The sequence below is a fragment of the Patiria miniata genome, unplaced genomic scaffold (genome assembly GCF_015706575.1).
Source record: "Patiria miniata isolate m_02_andy unplaced genomic scaffold, ASM1570657v1 HiC_scaffold_1, whole genome shotgun sequence".
NCBI lineage: Eukaryota > Metazoa > Echinodermata > Asteroidea > Valvatida > Asterinidae > Patiria > Patiria miniata.
This window is the reverse complement of record NW_024037047.1, coordinates 20,253,371-20,265,663: the sequence shown is the minus strand read 5'-3', so window position 1 is coordinate 20,265,663 and position 12,293 is coordinate 20,253,371.

The window sequence follows — 12,293 nt, the reverse complement described above, 5'->3', positions numbered from 1 at the left end:
CTACACTAAACACATTGAAGCCCTGGCAAAAGCAATTCAATGGATACATTACAAAGTCTTGCAGTAGGTCGTAGATACATGTACTTGTCAAAGGATAAACCCCCAAAAAGGATTATTACAGGTATCATTGCATTCAGAAAAAAACAATACAGTTTTAGGATGAACAAAATAGGGTGCACCTCGAAAACTGCGGTATTTAATAAAAGCCCCCATCGTACATAATGCATGAAATACATTACCACTGTTTTTCAGCAGAATACGCGTGTTGGAAATTTAAAAAAAAGGGGGGGGGGCGGGTTAGTCTGTGGATCAAGTTGTTATTTTTGCATGGTCAATTTATGTCAAGCGAAAGCGTCTCAATGAGAAGATCAGAGACAAATGCCCGTCTTTAAAGACTCAAGTCCGTTTAATTACAAACCAAGGTCCCGTGTCGAAAATTAATGAATAGGCGGTCCGTACGCGCGAGGATTAACTGAAGTGTTTGGCAAATTACAAGCGAAGGCCACAATCTATAATTGTTCTCAGGTGGATCTTGTTCTTAAACGGATGATGAACATGAAGCCAATCTGTTGGAGCTCTGGTGTTGTAAAATGCCCATGTACAAACATTTGAGCCGTCTCTTCCGAAAAAGAACTATACATGTATCTATTGTTAAACCACCTGTAGTAAAACGCCAATAGATTGTTTTGTTCAAAACGCAATCATTCAGATTAGGAATAGAATTAAGAAATATATTTCAGAAGTTGTCAAATCGCAGTTAGTGATGCGTGCACTGTGCGATAGTTTTATTAGAAATATATCAGTGAATATTTGTTTTCATCGTTTCAACGGTTGGTGCAGCCGCAACTAATGACACATACGGCCCGGTAGAGGGCGCATACCAGACAACCACTGTACACAGTAGAGCGGTATATGTTAATCCAAGCACTTGCTCCTTGTACAATAATGTGGTACCTCATTTATGGGGAAACCATTTTGACAACTACATATTACATTCAATAAATCCGTAAGTATTAAAAAAATTACATGTCTGTGAAATTTATACCTAAATGTATTTAGCCTGAGTGAAGTTTTGATTTACATCTTTTTAATCTCAAAATGTAAAAGAGATAAAATCACTCGAATTTGTCCCGCATATGGCTCTGTTAAAGGAGTGGAAGTGAATTAACCCTTTTATAGTGGTTTAGTGAAAAAAGAACCACTCAAAAAATAAAAGAAAAAGCAAACTTCACTCTAAAATAGTGGAAATCCATTCGACAAGAGTTGTATGGCTCTTTAAAGGAGTATTTCTTTCCACTCTTTTACATTTAGAGAGTACTTATATTTAATTCACTATGCGGTAGTTTTGACTAAGTAACTCGAAATAAAATCATAGCCTATACTCTCTGCACTTACGGGTTACGGCAACCCATTTGAAGCTTATTGAAGCTATAAAGGCTTCAAAACTGGGTCGGTGTCACATAACATATTATTCCACGCAAAACGAACAGTATCGCGATGGCCTTTTAGGATGTAGACGCAACAGAACTAGGCCAATTATAAATAAATTTCCCTGAATAAACATTTGAAGTGATTTCATTTCATGCTCGAACAAAACATGTAAACTTCCCGAAAACTTAACTGTCAAACCACTCCAGTTGTAGGCTACGGTGTGAGACACGTGTTCGTTTATTTTCCTTTTGACCACTTCAGACAGACGAGTACCCAAACTGTCCCATCCAATGAAGTGTTTTCAGTGAAAATAATCACTTTCCAATGTGCTTGACCGAGCACCGTTGCTTTTTTTGTGGTATGCACGCGTGTTTGCTCGCGACGCGTTAACAGGTCAAGCGATAGCGGGAGGCTCGGGCGAGGTCGAGCCCCACGCGGGGGACCGTGCGCGCTCCGCTCGCCCATCGCCCCGGTATTGATCAAGTTGACCGGGGAGCACTTGAGGATGGCAATTAACTGGGACGATCGATGGTGGCCGAAGTGCTGATGAAGATCACGGGGTATTTGTGGGGGAGCGGCGATATAAAGCCAAAGTTCACACCAGAACTCGAAGTTGAAGTACATTGCATCGCTGCTGCGTGTCTTTCCAAACAGATTTCAAAATATTTCCAGATTTCAAAAATATTTCAAAATATCTTCGAATTATACTGTCTTTACCGCTTGTTAAAAATATAAGATTCACATTTAAAAGCCCAAGGTATTTCACGTGTTGGCTGTAGTTCAACATGCTTAATCGTTTTATAGACTTTGATGTATATTGATGGAAACCAACTTCTCACAAAGTGTGTGCCAGGAGCTTTGTTTTGCACCGAAAGACAATCCAAATGTACCTATACATTTCCGGACATCATTACTGCAAAACAAACAAAGTGATTGCAAAAATCAACCATAATTCGAATACGTCCATCAAAAAAATGAGAGCTGATTACTGTAAAACAAAAAGACTATAAGTATGATAAACCCATTCAAGTCATATTTGTTTAAAAGTCAAACATGACGTTGCTGCTACTCACGACGAACTGAAAATGGCCCCAACTTTTAATGGCCACCGCTGTATATATGAGCGCATTAGACAGTCTTTCGGGAACGGAAGGCCCAATCTCCTCAGCTAACGATTGATATTAGCCTCCTCACCGTATAACGGTTATCTACGGGACGGCACAGGTGCTGGGCAGCTGCTTACTGGAGCCTTAATTGCGCTTCTTCACAACAAGATTATCATATTAATCTTTAATTTTGTTTTTATTGCCACTCACCTATAGATTGAATATGCGGATGATGCATGTCATGATAACGAATGAAATATCGCTAATACCTATGTCGCCAGAAATATTCATGACATTGAATAACACACCGCCAATAACAAGTATCAAGTGACGCCAGAGAGAATGAGTGTTCCTCAACAGACCTGTCTGTATGTTTCATATCTGATTGCACAATAGTTCCCTTCATTTCATTAGAATTCAAGCCAACGTTCTCAGCAAAGCCTTGCATCATTTAATAATCATACTTGTAAATGTGACGATGTGTTGCTTTAAAGGATTAGAAAAAGATACTGCTTGAATCTGTCTCGCCGGATCATCATCATCATGCCCTTCACACGACACGGTATTCTTGCGATTTTTGATATCGATGCGATTTCATCGCACAGGTCCCGTGTGTCCGGCGCTCGAATCGCACACATCTTTGTTGATAATAATTTCAACACTATATTCAGCAATTGCTTCCATATAGCCCCGAGGCTTAGTTCATTTTTAACGGTGACTAGCAGCTCACTCAGAACCCAATAACACATCCTCAGACTTGAAAGGTATACAATTCTTTCCTGGAAAACCCTAAATAGCAAGGACAAATTCTGAAAAAAAACCCTCCATTTAACTTAGATTTATACTTGGGACACCAATATGTGTTTTTTTTAGGCGAGGATCCAAATATTTACAACATCTGAAAAGTTCAACCATACCAGACCACACTGCGTGTTCTCATATTGCACCGTCACTTGTCAACCAGCATGAGGAATTCCTAATCACTTAGAAAAACATTCAACTCATAAATCTGGCCTGAAGTATTATTTCAGAGTCATACTTTCCGTTCAGATATCTCCACTTCTACGAAATATTTATTTAAATTAAAAAGAATTAGAGTGGCCTGATATTTCATCTTTAGCAAGGACTTCCTCAGAGGCAAATATTAAATCCTTCTTAGTAAGGAAACCGAGGATTATTCGAATGTGCAGTAGGAATGTAGCATCTAGGCAGAAGCATGATTTAAAAATTGGTACATTTCCATCCAGTTTCTCCAATTCTACGAAATATGTATTTTCACTCTTTCTGGAAATGATGCCAATGTTCTTCAAAGTGCACAAAGAATGTAGCTCGAAGCCTGAGGAAAATAGAGTGAGAAGACACTGAAGACAGTCATGAAGAAATGTTGTTTAAGAGATGTGAGGGAAACCCCGAAAGAATATTCAAGGGAGAACCCACGGAATCAGGCAGGGATTAAAAACCTCATCCACATGTTGATCTGGGTGGGATCGAACCCGGGTCACAGAGGTGGAAGGCAAGGAAAGCGCTGCTGCGCCAACCCCTTTAATTTGAGCTAGTGCTACATATTATGCAAGATGTCATGAATGCAAAATTCACAGAAGACAGCTATCATGACTTCGTAGGCATGAAGCCACAACAGTTCATCCACCCTGATGCGAAGGTATGTCACGACCCGGCCAACCGACAGTGACATATTTACCATTTATTTATTTAAGATTACCCCTTCAAACGGCGGGATCGGAATCCGAAGGTGACGTGGCAAGTTCAAGGAAATTCAGAGCGAAGAAGAAACTCTGCACTGGCTAAAATGTCTCATACATAGACCTGGATCATTAGGTTTTCCCTAAATTTTCTGAAATTATAATTGGTGTCTTGATGCAGTGGTAACATGATTGTTTTAAAAATGTTTTTACTATAAACACGCGATCACCAATTTCTAATACTCAGTACGTGGGTCCACATTCATATAGTTGTATCACACGAATTGGCTCAGCCGGTCTATTTTCTTCATGTGTGGACTAATGATTGGATTCTTGATGCAGTGGTAACCAGTGTTGTAGTCGAGTCCGAGTCCGAGTCCCGAGTCACAAGCCTCAAGTCCGAGTCCGAGTCCGAGTCCCGAGTCACAAGCCTCGAGTCCGAGTCTCGAGTGACAAGCCTCGAGTCCGAGTCCCGAGTCACAAGCCTCGAGTCCGAGTCCAGAGTCGCAAGCCTCGAGTCCGAATTTTCCAATGTGACTCGAGTCGAGTCCGAGACACGAAAATTGTGACTCGAGTCCGAGTCCAGGACTCGAGTCCTACAACACTGGTGGTAACACTGGCATTTTCTCGTACTATGTGCGTATCCAGACTAGCTTGCACTCATCTCAAAAATAATAAATATGCGGTCTAATATTGCCAGTAAGTGAAGTCTCATTCAATCGTTGTTTCGGGCTTCAGAAGTGATTTTTGGAGCATGCAAGTGCCTCGTTTATCTTGTCACTTCCCATTCTAAACATGCACGTACACATCCAAAGAGTGTCGTTTATACTCGACTAGGTTTAGTTTAGTTTATAGCAGCTTTTACTGCTAACATCAAGTTGTCATAAACATCAGCGCTTCCAGAAACGATTGTAGTTTCAAGATAATATGGCAAGCCAATTATCTTAAACGTTTGCGTGAAAGACGTCTTCGATTGTCAACGTCATAACGTTACATGGAAACATCGTTTGTATACTATCTTTAATATCAAAATGAGATCTGCTGCTGATTAAGACATTGCAACTAAGTTATAATCAGAGTTATCGCAGCCTCTTCCGACTAGTCTTAACATAGTGCTCGGAGTCATCAATTCCTTGGTGATTTGGCAAGGTTTTGATGTTACTCTGCATTGAAATTGAGTTAAGGATGAGGTCACCGTCGTCGAGTTTGCCACTTAGAATATCTTAAAATGTATCGGATTCACTCTATAAACCATACTCATGTAAACAGAGATTCTGCACTGAAAGGAACCTCGCTGTTTCCCCCCAAAATCACGGGTGTCATGTTCCCTCTTTTTCCAGCAAACTTTTGTTCCAAGTCCCATATCACCGGAGTAGCAAAGGACAAACCAATGTGTTCAACTTTTAAATGAAGTCTTCGACCCTTTGGCAACTCAAAATCTCAGGAGGACTATTTCACATCGACATGCAAAACAACACTCGGGTATACAGTGCCTCCTTCCTACATTACCACTTGACAAATATCCACCAGACACACACGACGTAGGATGCAATAGCCATCCGTATAGAAGATGATACTTTAATTTGCGATCGCATTTCGGAAACGGAGCGGAAATGAAAAAGAACAACCCTGGAACATAAAGTGTATTCTGTTCGTATAGTTTCGCAGGACGAACCACCACATAAAGAATGCATCCTGACAAAGATTTGTCTGTGGTCTTTAAAACAATCATTGTCAATAACAGAAGGAGAACGTTGAAGTAATGTGTTGCTATTATCAGTCTGATTTACCGTAACTAGCAAGCTTAAGAGGACTTCCCTTCAGATAAAAATTCTGATTTCTATTCTGCCAAGGAATGTAAATTTTGTTTTCCTAGGAAATGAAGCACCATTTTTTTTGTAACTGCCGTCATGTAACTTTCTTCTGGAATTCTATAGATTGGATCAAGGACAAGACTAGTATTGGTGTCGCAGTAGGCAATGAGCTACTTTGATGTTACCGATGCTAGATGCTCAATCTTATTCTTTTAATTTCTCGATTTCACATTTATAACATGAAAATTAGCGAAAAACGTCCATCAATTGTAGCTTTTAAAAAGGATCTCAAGAGGTATTATATCTGTGAAAAATATGTGTCTGTTGTAAATGGAGTTTTCCAGAAATTCTGTTCATCATGGGAAAATTATGTTGTACTTTGTAAGAGTAATCCCATTCGTAATCGCGTTTAATTTGCAATTGATATATCACTACAAGAGCTTTATTCTTAGTCAATATGGTATCTATAAGTCAAAGGATGAGAGCTGATTGAAGAGCAATAAAATGTTATCCCCGGGATAAAAAAAGAAGAAAGTGAAGCAGGGCCCTATACGCACGTTTCTTGCACCGTCAAGCTCAACACTCATTTCCGTCCCCCAAATACATTATTTCTCTAAATATTCCAGTCCGTACTCCCATAACTACTTCAAACTGTTTCCCTCTCTATTTAAAAAGAGAGATACGTTCACTGTGAACAGAAAAATCGTTTTGAAGAACACGAATCAAACATAACCCAAACGTGGCCGCCAAATTACACTGCAAGTCTCAAGCGGAAGGCGTATTCAGATCAGAAGACCCTTACTACAGGGTGAATCAAAAAAGCGGAACCCAAACCCCCAAAAATGTATTTCATATTTAAACAAATATGTAGCACCAAAATAATAATGACTGGAAAGCCAATTTCATAAGCTACTTTTGGATGAAACAAATACTGAAATTGGTCAATCCGTTCAAAATATATCACAATTTAAACACAATGACCCTAGGACCTGTCTCGTCCAAAAAATGCGATTTCAACAATCGTAGTCACAATTGTCTTCAAACATCACCAGCGATGAAATCTTAGTTTAAACGTTAACTATATGCAACAAAGTCCTTTTGAAGGCCCGTATTTAAACAAAAAAGTAGATTTTATAAATCATATTGTTTGCCTAAACAGGGTTGTTAATCAAAATATTGTGTGCTACAGTTGGTGACAGTTGTTGAAACAAGTTTTCTGTGTCATTTTCTTTGTTGTTCCAAACAGTCAAAACACACAATAAATTGATTTTATTGGACAGACAGACAGGTTTTAGGGTCATTGCGTTTAAATGGAGGTATTCTTTGAACGGATTGAGCAATTTCAGTATTTTTTTCATCTAAAAGTAGCTTTTGAAATTGGCTTTCCAGTCATTATTATTTTTGGTGCTACATATTTTTTTAAATATGAAATACATTTTTTGGGGTTTGGGTTCCGCTTTTTTTGACTCACCCTGTATTAAAAACACTGCATGTTAAAATTCTGGATTAACATAAGGTCAAGTACCCTATTCCTACACGTGCTGTAGCATCGTTGTTTCTCCACCCCAGGGGCAAATCAGGGCGCCGTTAGCACTGCGTCGTCCCCCCTCTGCCCACGGTCAAGTACGGTGTAAAATTCTCAATTTCGAGTGACCTGTCTGTGAACTTGTTACGCGCTTTAATTTGACGTTTATGAGGCGATCACTACCCACTTACCCCTAATAGGCCAGGTTCGCGCTTAACTGCTGGGGGCAAATTCAGCCCCATCTAATTTCGGAATCCCATTGACCGATATTAATTTAATTTGATAGGCGGATAGAAACATTCATGCTTTGTGGATAGGCAATGCTTTAACTTAGGGCAATATACAACATTTGCTTTAGATAATTTTCATAAATGGATGGATTTGGGGAGTTAGTATTTTATAGCAAACATTGTTACACCGTGACTTTTTTAATTTTTTTAATTTTTTTGTAGGTGTTGTGTTCGTAGATGCTGGAAAAACCAAGAAAAAAGTCTGGTTCCCTGATCCTGCTTAAGATGAAACGGAGCAATTTATAGACGTCGGGGAATTGTAAGTTCAGGGAACCAGTCTTGCTGGTTTGTACCCTGTCATAGGTGTGTAATCGATTGCAAACAAAATGTAGACTAAGTAAATATGGTAAATTGGGGGCAGTATTTGAGAAAAAAAATAGCCAGTTTGTTGGAAATTGATACAAAAATACCACTTTTCTTGAAAATGACAGCACACCGGGTGCGATGATTTTACAGGATGCTTTAGACTGTCATTCACTAACAGTCCAGTAAGGTATTTCATAATAATTTGGTAGTTATCTTTTTTTGATGTTTGCAAATGTTGTATATTCCCTTTAATTGGATAAAGTGTCGAGGGAGCATCGTGTGCTTGACGCACACAACCTCAGATTTCGATTTTAAAAACAAACCAAGAGGTAACCCGGCCTTTTTTAGATCGTGTTTTCATTATGACACTCGAGACACAGGAGGACAATGTTTACGCACCTTCAAGGCCGGCTGAAAATGTCAGATTTCACAATGCAAGTCGGACATAATAGTAGCTTGAGCGCCCTACATATCACGGCATGGATAAAGGACACTTTCTTATGGCCACACTTTGAGTCCTTCACCTGGGTCTTACGATTTATCCCCAAAGGCTTAATAGCATTAAGACCCCATTACCAATTTTCCAACTGATGGAAATATAAACGAAAGGAAAAGTCACAGAGGGTAAGGTATGGAGGGCAAGGTCATTCATTGTCTTTGTTTGGCTGGTTTATGGAATGGTTAATACCTTTGTGTACGGCGGGCTTCTGTTCGAGACCTTTTCTTAAGAGACGTAACTCTTTGCCCTGATGTAGGAATGCGAATATTTCGCAAAAGTATCTGAGGTTTTTCTGAATTGTTTTGGCAATGGAAGTTGTGGAATATTTCCTCTGATCATTTAACTCTGGAAAATATCTTCCATACAACAATTTAGCAAAAGAAAACAGTTTCAAAGTGATTCTAAACCCTTTTCTGAGAGAAGATAAGTGAAAGCAAATAGACAGTGCCATGTCCATTCGGCTAAATTTCGGCCGAGCCTCGCAGGCCTCAGAATGACGTTCTTTAAAATCTTATATTATTGTCGAATATTTAAGGATGTAAGTGACGTCATTGTCTACAGCACACTCTAATGCTTTACCAACATAGTCCCCATAACAGTTGAGATATTTACTTCAGCAGAAAATATCGAATCGAGGTGACATACTGATTTGAGATGCACTCATAAAAAAGTGCAGCGCGGGCTGTACACATGTCATGCTTGCGGCACTGTTAATAGCACTGTCGGAAAAACACTCTATTTGTTTTAAAAGACAGTCATTACACAAGGCTGTCACTGCTTGTGCAAATATTTCTACAGGCGAACATTTTCATCGATGTTTACATTTTGTTCGACAAGTTTAAAAAAGTGCACAGTTCAGCAGAATGTCCTTGTGTTATTTGGAGCTCCCGGGCGAATTGCCACAGCCACTCGACTACCCACTGTACATGCACCGATCCGCCGTTGCCTGAGGTTGCTTCAGCCGCGTAGCCCGCGGGAAGTTTAGGCTCCAACGCGGCGGCCAGACAGTGAGATTTCCCTCTATAAAAAGAATTTCTGAAGGAACGTGCTTCAGTTCTGACGGATGAGCTGGAAACGGCTGTGAAATTTGAACGTCAGCCGCGAGGCACGTCAACAGAAGCTTCCGTGGAGTAGCCTACCTTGCGATATCAAGTGGGAGATACCTGGGCTGAGGAATCCTTGCTCTGCCCAGGAGGTTGGCCGATCGAATCAAAGAGCAAACTACGGTCAGTCTCTAAAAATAACCCACAAAAGGAGCAAATTTTCGAGTTATACTCTTCAAGGAGCAGTCTTTCGAAAAACGCTTAAAGAAAATAAGTCTCAAAGGAGAAATCTTCTCATTGTGTTCGAAGGATCATCCCTCTAATATAACTGCAACTCTAATACATGTATTAATGAAAGTCTTGTAATATAACACTTAAAGGAGCAGTCACTCGAAAGAACTGTCAAAGGGGAAGTCTCTGGAAATCCTTAAAGGGGCATTCTCCTGAAACAACTCTGTGATTCTCATGATTACACAAGTCTAAACACAATTGACTGAGGACGCTTCTTTTAAATTCCGTGCTGTAAGGTAAGCAAATGAAAACGCCAGGAAACTGGGCAAAAATCAATGTCAACAAACCAACAAGACATATCAAACCACATTTCGCGGACAGCCCCAAAAGCTTACAAACTACTTCATTGCGATGACAAACTAATGGAATTTAATAGCTCGTTTCTGTTGAAATGGATTTTCAATAACCACCCATGTAAACATTGAACAATGTGCCATGCTCTAACGCCAATTTGAAATCAGTTTATGCGACTTCAAAGATTAGATAAATGAATTACTATCGTATCGTATCCGATATCCGTCGTACGTGATTTCCCTTCAGCAGAATATTTACGCATACGTCTAGAATACCAAATGTTGCACAAAAACATGGCCAATGTAATAAATTGAAGGCTTTCAAAATTGTTCATATGTTGAGGATATGCTGTGTGTGTAGATGTGATAAAGTTGAACATTTGTCCATTAAACTTCCCCGCTTCTGTCTTGGTTTGACTGATATCTTTTGCCGTTGATAAAACACGCACGACCTAGATCTACCATGAACCATATATCCGGAGAAATAAAGTCAGCCATAAGGCCAACATTATCAGACTATCAAGACAAGTAGATCAGACGGACATTATCGCGAGGACAGATTGAACATCTTTAATCAATGACCAAGTTTTACAGACAATCAAGTGCTTTATGACAAGTTGTAGACACAGGGCACGCGCCATAAACCACACACTCGGTGTATTAGGCACACGTTTCTGCAGCTCGTTGCAGTAACATGTAGCTTTGCCTTGGGACAGACCCACAAATTCGATTTGTGATCTTGATCAAAACCCCTGGTCGTACCATTCGACATTAAACTCGCCACAGGTCACGAAGGTTTAACGTTCGCTGTGGTAGACGTATTATTTACACTTTCAAGACTGTGTTTGGGTGCATCAGAAAATCTGTTTACTTTTACACCATGCACCAATTGAGTTTATTTCCACAAACCACTCGTTCATATTGACCTAACACAGCAGGTTGGACGAAGTCCACAGCAGAAGAGTGTGAATTGTCATTTTGATTGGGTCTTACTTCAAACTGTGCAAGATTAGAAAAGTCTATATGCAACCACCCCGCCTCCAAATCACTCCAACCTATTTCATTGTCAGAGTAAATGCATTATACATTTCCAATCTTGGGCATTTAAAGTTAAGACCCCATCGAAATGTCTCTTCAAAGTTGACCAGTCCATACCCGGATCTTCAGCTGTGAATGTCATCCGAATCGCTTTTTTTTCTTTCCAGATTAATCTTAACAGGTCACTTTTGTGCATTTCTGAGAGCACTCTAGTCAAGTTTAATTAACCAAAAAACAGTAATACATGCATTAACGGACCATACAGCTGTAGTCAGTGGGGTGCCAAGGGCGGATACAAAACACGATTTTTTTTTGGGGGGGGGGGGGTGGCCGAAAAACACTTTAGTCTCCCACGAAGTGAGTCAGAAAAATTACGGCGTGGGGTTCGGGGCCCGCTGAAGGGCCCCGAAAATGTTTTGGATTCTAGGTGCTCTGTGGTGCGATCTGAGGCAATTTCTGACCACTTTATCAATTTATTTTTAAAAAAAGATGGTGGTGTACGCAGTACCTATCTTTATTGCGATGTCACTTACAAAAATGGGTTCTTTTTCTTTTGTTTGGGGGAGGGGCATGGCCCCCGTTGTCCCCCCCCCCCGATTCGGCCCCTTGTGGGTGCACGTTTGAGTACCTTCTAGTCAAATCTTGCTGCGTGTTTTTATAGTGTGCATCCACATTTTCAGAAACCTTTACAGGAGGAAACAGTCGCGAACAAACAGATACAAAGTGTTGGACAATAGTGTGAAAAAAAGAAGATGCTTCTACATGTATATCCTATTTCTGTTGTGTAAATTCATCACAGGTTGCACACATCAGTCTATGTAAATTAAATGTATGCAACGTCACTATCATCCTTACGTTCACCTTGTTCTCGTCAATGTCTTCGTCATAACAATTAGTGTGACGAAGACATCATCAAAATGTCTCCCTAATCTACCTTAAGATCTCCCTATAAGGTAT